Below are 7,206 nucleotides of genomic sequence, written 5' to 3'. Positions count from 1 at the left end.
AAATGCTTATTGATTCATGATGTGGTTTCATCTTAGCTTGGGCAAAGCATGCAGTATTTAATACATAGTAGCAGAATATTTACTATTGAAGCTTGAAAAGATGTGAGTTCTTTGTGTGCAATCTTTCATTTATGCATGTGAGAGGGTTTTCTTTTTTAAATATTTTTACATTGTAGTACTTGTTTTGCTTGTTGGTGGTGTTTGTTTACTTAATACATTCCGTCAGGGGCAGAAATTACATGCTGTTTTTTTCCCCCTAGGAAGTGTGTCTTGGGTTTTTCCCTTATTATTTTCTTTACGACTTTTTTCTTTTTTTCTCTTCTTTTTTTGGTGGTGGGGGTGGTTATGTTTAAATGAAGTTGCTTTTACAGCACCAAAGACTTAATCATCCATTTCCTATATAAATGTAGCTACTTTTTTGCATGGACCTCAAGTATATTGTAGTATAGAGGTGGAATTTAAAAAAAGGTATTAAGCAGCCTGTGTTTTAGCCTATGGGCAAGTAATAAATAATATCATTTATATTGAATGTATCATAGATAAGCTGCTATATAACGATTGCCACTTCAGATAGCTGTGAAATTAGGTGATTAACTAGTTGTTACTTAACCTTCTAATTTCTGTATAAGTCTAATTACATGAAACAGAAGTTGGTGTTTTGATTTTTTACTTTACTTTTCTGTTTTTGGAGTGTCATTGTAACTACTGTATTGTAAATGATGGAAAATAATTGCATACGTTAAAAAAATAAATTGTGTTATATTCAAAAAATTAAAAAAAAAAACAACAGAGATCACCCCAACAACTCCTTGCATCTGTGCACAGGTGGGAGTAGCTGTTACCAGTGTGCATTTGTAACATCCCTACCCAGCTTGAATTGGGTGGGCAAGCACCGTGCATTCTGGGAAACTTCACCTTTCCCATGCAACCTGGCCAGATTCATGTGTGCATTTTGTCAGTGGTGAGCTTGGAGGTTAACTCCCCAAAGGACTCTGTCCTGCAGGTTGCTTAGCCTGTGGTTGATGGATACATGTCCTTTGGTATATACAGAATAGGAGCTGTTACTGGGAGAGTCACAGGATTCTCAGTCTAATGCTCAGGGCATTACTATGGTGTACATTCTGCAAATTTTTCAACGTATGATTTGTATTTACTGATTTAAGCAAACCATGACTATCTTATCTTTTTAATGTTTATTTATTTTTGAAAAAGAGAGAGAGAAAGAGAAAGAGAGAGCTTCGGGGGGGGGGTGGCAGAGAGAGAGGGAGACTCAAGATCCAAAGCAGGCTCCAGGCTCCACATTGTCAGTGCAGCATCTGACATGGAGCTTGAACTCCAGAACTGCAAGCTCATGACCTGAGCCAAAGTCACGCACTTAAGCAACTGAGCCACCCAGGCACCCCTCGACTACCTTAACACTTCATTTATCCAGAATTTTCTGAGAATATGGCATTTCATGTAAATTCATTTTTCACATATATGCCTTTAAATATCAAGGCAACTTTTATGTCCTGAACATTTTGAGTATTTTAGAGGGAGGACTTGCTAAAGCAAGTGTGTCTTGTAAGCAGAGTGTCCACATGATTTAACTTCCCTTGATGGCTCACGTTCACCCGTTGTGACCATCGGTCACTCCTTTGTACTATACTGTAGTGATGCAGTAACTCCTGGCCCCATGAAGATGACTATTGTATGAATTCCTTCACTTTCCTACTTTCTCTCTGGAGAACTGGGCCCTCTGTTGAGGTCCTTACATCATTAACACTTACTAATGGCACCCAGAGCAAGAGTCCAAGCAAACAGTGGTCATCCTTCACTGTTTCTTGTTAACAGATTGATGCTTTTAGGAAGATAGTTTTTATTTGGGAGGTTTTGTCTAAATTAGCCAGGCTGATGTTGCTGAAAACAGAAGTTTCCAGATGCTATGCCTATGTTTTTCCTATTAGTGTGCACTATATGTGACCCACCCTCATGCATTATTGTATTGTTGTATTATTAATCCACGTCAAAAAACCCCTTTTATTATCATTCCTGGTTCATGTAAATTGAAGAATAAGAGGAGTCCTCAGGATGATGAAGAAAGATGCCTCGTGGGTCATTCAAGCAGAAGCTGAAGGAAGAAATTTGACTGGAGGAGACCCGGAACCCCTAGTATGTGTATGTGAAATAATGCCAGTGAGACCCCTGTCCTGATGCTGGGGCCATGCCACCCTCTCCCATCCTTGAGTTGGACAGCCATGAGCTAGAGTCAGGCAGCCAAGAATGGAGGTTGATGGGGAGCTTTGGGTCAAATAATCACAGCTGCAATGCACATAGGTTTTCTTAGAATTGGTTTGTACGCTAAAGAGAATCTGGCTCGTAAGGGAGGTTACATCATGGAATCTTCTAAAGGTCCCATTACCCTGCTATGATGTGTAAGAACTTTCTCACTCCAGAATTTGTGGCAGGAAGCATTTGATTCAGTCATTAACATGGAAACAAGTGGTTTCTTCCAGTCCCTAGACTTTGGCAAACAGAAGGCTCTTTCCAGTACATTGATGGAAGTCCTTATCTTCAGCAACAGTTAAGCCTCTATCAGTAAAAACACAGGCAGCACAGAGACAAATTTCTTCAGACAGGCGGATATGGGAAGTGTAGTTGGGAAGGTTCAGGGCCATTTTTTGAACCAAAACAGAAGAGTGATGAACCAGGAAAGTGTCCACATTTTACTGCTGTTTTCTTCCCTTCCTTTGGGGGAGATATATGATTATTTTGTAACTATTTATACACAGATGCAGGTAATCTTTTTCCCCCCTCTTTTCTTAAAGAGGAAGGTCAAAGATTGTCACAGTCTGTGTCACATCAAGCTGAAATAGCTTTGGCCCTTGCTCTGTATTTCTGTGGTAACTGGCTCCATGAACCGCAAACAAAGCACACGTGGGTTGAACAGGACGAGGCCGTCTAGGCTTAGGCTAAGCGTGCTGCCTGGGATGGTTGGCTTGTGAAGACAAATTTATGGTTTAAAGACTTTGCTTTGTTCCTTGTTTCTTCACCAAAGGACAGACACTTCACCTGTCCTGCAGGGGAGGCTGTTGGCAAAGTTTTTGTGTCCTGTAAGTGGGCGAATTGAGCCTTTTTCCATCATTACTGACAAAGGTGTGTGAAGTGTCTCCCCTGTAAGATCCAGTGTTTGGGCTGGGGTGATGATGCATAAGACCTTTGGGGCTATCCCTCAGGGGCTTACAGTTTGGTTGACAAACAAGAGGAATTAAACAAGACAAAACCAAAATAGAACAACAAAACAACCAATCCAACAAAATAAAAAAAGCAAAAACAAAAACAGCACCAGCCCACCAGCCCTTCTTCTTTCACCCCTACCATGTACGCACATTCATTTCATTGCTGATCTCTTTTCTCTTACATGAATATTTGTTGGCTTGTTTGTTTGTTGAAGGGAAGGGCTTGTGGATTTCTTGAGCTAGAGAGTATTAGCACTTTTTGCCCAATGACAGATCTCTATGTTTTCTAGGCGTAGAGAATGCTGTCCATAAATCACAACCATCCAGCAAATCCTTTACAAAGAGCTTTCTGAACACCGCATTTCATTTGTGGAGGGAAAAAAATGCCTGCATTTAACTTCTGGCTCCTAATTTTCAGTTGACAGAAACCAGGAAACTGCTCAATTTCATATGTTTACTTCAAAATACCCTCTCTCAGCCAAGTGTCTGGCTGCTCCATTCTATAAATGCAAGGCGCCACCATCATGCCTTGTATGTCTTTCCTCTCTCTGTGTGTTGGCTGATGCTTGTATCCAAAAGGCAGGCTTTCAACAAATTGCATTCTGATTGACTGACCTGAATTTCTGCTGGGGAGCTGAACACTAAAGCCAAATGGATTTGACCAAAACTTGCTTTGCTGGTTTTTTAAAGACTCTTTCAGAAACAACCTCAGACATGTTTTATGAGAGGGATGAAGAATATTATTTAAGGACAATAGTGCAAACCAGAGTCACAGTAAAGATGGTTTTAGTGTTGGGTGAAATCTCAGGTTATCTATCTGAAGGTTTTAGCTATTCTGGGTTCATAAAAACACAAACCTCTGAGTGATTGAAGCTTGTCTTTTGACTGTTTCCTTGATACTTGTTTTGAGCTTGAATTTCAGAGCCATTTTAATCCATCTAAGCAAGGAGCCTGATACCCAAAGTGAAGTGTGGTCCCAGGGACTTCATAACAATACTTGTTTGTACTGGGGTAAAAGCCAGAGATTCGTAATCTCCTGACTGTTCTCAAGGACACCGGTCACGGCCTTCACCATTTTAGCTGACCTGGCTGACTGCAGTGGCTTTCAGATGATTTCTTGGACCTAGCCATTTTTTCTTCCAATCCAACCATACTATTTTCCCAAAGACTCAGGATTATTATGCTACTTTCCCCAATCTAAATACTTTAATGAATCCCTTTTAGTTTTTTAAATAAATGGTTTTAAATTCACAGGGAAATCACAAAGGTACAAAGTTCCCATATACTCCAAACCCTATTATTTCCTATAATTTCCTGGAATATTATTATTTACTGGTAATGTAGTATGTTTGTTACAATAATGAACCAATGCATATACATTATTTTTTAATTTTTTAAAAAATATTTATTTATTTTTGAGAGGGAGAGATGGGAGAGGGAGAAGGGCAAAGAGAGAAGGATACATAGAATCTGAAGCAGACTCCTGGCTCTGCACTGTCAGCACAGAACCCAACATGGAGCTTGAACCCATGAGCCATGAGATCATGACCTGACCCAAAGTTGGATGCTTAGCTGCCTCAGCCACCCAGGCATCCCTGTATATACATTATTATTACACAAAATCCATACTTTATTCAGATTTCCTTATTTTAACCTAGTGTCCTTTTTCTATTCTAGGATTCCATGCTTAGTCCTCACAATCCTTAGGCTTCTCTTGACTGTGGTAGCTTGTCAGACTTTCCTTGTTTTTGATGATAGTTTTGAGAGGTGCTGAAAAGTATTTTTTAAGATGCCCCTCCATTGAGATTTGTCTGATTGTTCCTCCCTCAGAATTATCCTGGGGTGATATGTTCTTGGGAGGAAGACCACAGAAGTGAAGTGTCATTTTTCTCATGTCAAGTCTACATACTATCAACATTGCATGTCACTGTTGATGTGAACCTTGATCATCTGGCTGAGGGGGTGTTTGTCAGGTCTCTCCACTGTGAAGTTTCTCTTTCCCCTTTCCCTCTTTGGAAGGAAGTCACTGTGTGTAAACCCTCATTCAAGGACTGGGCAGTTAGGCTCCATTCCCTTGAGGGCAGAGTGTCTACAAAAATTATTCAGAGTTTTCCTGCATAGAGATTTATCTCTTCTCCTTTTATTTTAACTTATGCAATCATTTATTTGTATCAGTACGGACTCATGGATATTTAATTTTATATTTTTGGTATAATCCAATGCTAATTTATTTTGTTCTTCAAATTATTTCAGTTTTGACCATTAGAAGCTCTTTCAGGGGGGCTTCTTTGTCCCTTTTACATACCTTTATCATTCTGGGAATTTTTTTAAAGAATTTCATTACTTTTTTATGGTACAAAGATGATCCAGGTTCTCTTGAGTTTATTTTTTTGAGATGTTTCTGAATATCTTATTTTATTTTATTTTTATGTATATAGCTTTTTGTCAGATTGGTTTCCATATAACACCCAGTGCTCTTCCATAAGTGCCCTCCTCCATGACCATCATTTTCACTTCCCTTTTCCCCCACCCCCTTCATCCCTAAGTTCATTTTCTGTATTCAAGTGTCTATTGCATGTTTTCTAACCCAGTCCTAGAATCAGCCATTCCCCCCCCCCCCCCCAGGAGCCCTGGTTCCCTTTTTAATTCCAAAGCTACTTAGATAAACACCTTTTTCCTCTATCCCCTTTAGTGAGATTGCTTCATACATTTGTAACACAGTTGATTGTTTTATCACATTCTGCACTCCTTCCTGGGATCTCTTGGCATCCTAAGTAATGTTTAAAAATTTGCATACATTAAAGCTTATCTCTGTGCTGTAAAGCTTTATGGGTTTTGGCAAATACATAGTGTCACATATTCATCATAAAAGCATTGTGGTCATCTGAATAATGACCATCAAGGATGTCCACATCCTAATGCATGGAACCTATGAGTATACTACTTATGTGGTAAAAGAAACTTTGCATATATGATTAAGTTAAGAATCTTGAGATCGGGAGATTACTCTGAGTTATCTGGACGATCCAGTCACAAAGGTTCTTATAAGAGGGGGGCAGGGTTGGTAGTTGGAGAGGGATGCAAGGGGTTGGAGTGATGTAAGCAAGGGAGCCATGGTCCAAGGAATGCAGGCAGCCCTGCGAAGCTGGAAAAGGCAAGGAATGGATTCTACCCTGAAGTCCCCAGAAGGAATGCTATTCTTACCTGTTGATTTTAGATTTCTCACCACCAGAACTTAGTAAGAAAATAAATTTGTGCTTTAAGCCACTAAATTTTCGGTAATTAATTGCAATGGTGATATGAACTTAATATAGATGTTTTTAAAAACCTGGAATGAGGTGCTGCTGTAACAAATACTTAAAAATGTGAAAAAAATGTGGAAGTGGCTTTGGAATTGGGTAATGGGTAAAAGCTGGAAAATTTGTGCAGAGCATGATGGAAGAGGTCAAAGCTGCCTTGAACAGACAAATATGGATATTAAAGACTTTGCCTGTGAAGGCTCAAGAGGAAGTAAGGAACTTGATAGAGAAAACTTATATTGTCTTAGAGAATACCTATATTGTCATAAACAGAACATAAAAATATGAACATTAAAAGTACTTCTGATGGGTGGTTTAGTTGGTTAAGTGTCCAGCTCCTGGTTTCAGCTCATGTCATGATCTCCCAGTTTGTAGTTCAAGCCCCATGTCAGGCTCCTCACTAACAGTGCAGAGCCTGCTTGGAATTATCTCTCTCTCCCTCTTTCTCTGGCCCTCCCCCTCTCTCAAAATAAATAAACTTTTTTTTTTTAAAGCTGCTTCTGATGAAGGGTCAGAAGGAAATGAGAATTTGCGCTCTTTCTAGTTTGTTGAGATTGGCCTGGATTGCAATATACTTTCCTCTTAGGACTGCCTTTGCTGCATCCCAGAGATTTTGCATTGTTGTATTTCCATTTTCATTGGTTTCCATATATTTTTTAATTTCTTCTCTAATTGCCTGGTTAACGCAA

At 39.5% G+C, this 7,206-nt stretch overlaps 1 protein-coding gene across 1 annotated transcript in view; it reads right to left on the bottom strand.

Annotated features, from left to right (window-relative positions):
* Window positions 1-7,206, bottom strand: part of DOCK3 (dedicator of cytokinesis 3) — a 351,466-nt gene that overhangs the window by 84,942 nt on the left and 259,318 nt on the right. The window lies entirely within an intron of this gene.

The sequence above is a fragment of the Suricata suricatta genome, chromosome 12 (genome assembly GCF_006229205.1).
Source record: "Suricata suricatta isolate VVHF042 chromosome 12, meerkat_22Aug2017_6uvM2_HiC, whole genome shotgun sequence".
Lineage (NCBI taxonomy): Eukaryota > Metazoa > Chordata > Mammalia > Carnivora > Herpestidae > Suricata > Suricata suricatta.
Note: the sequence above shows the minus strand (reverse complement) of the source record. Positions and strands in the feature narration are given on the sequence as shown.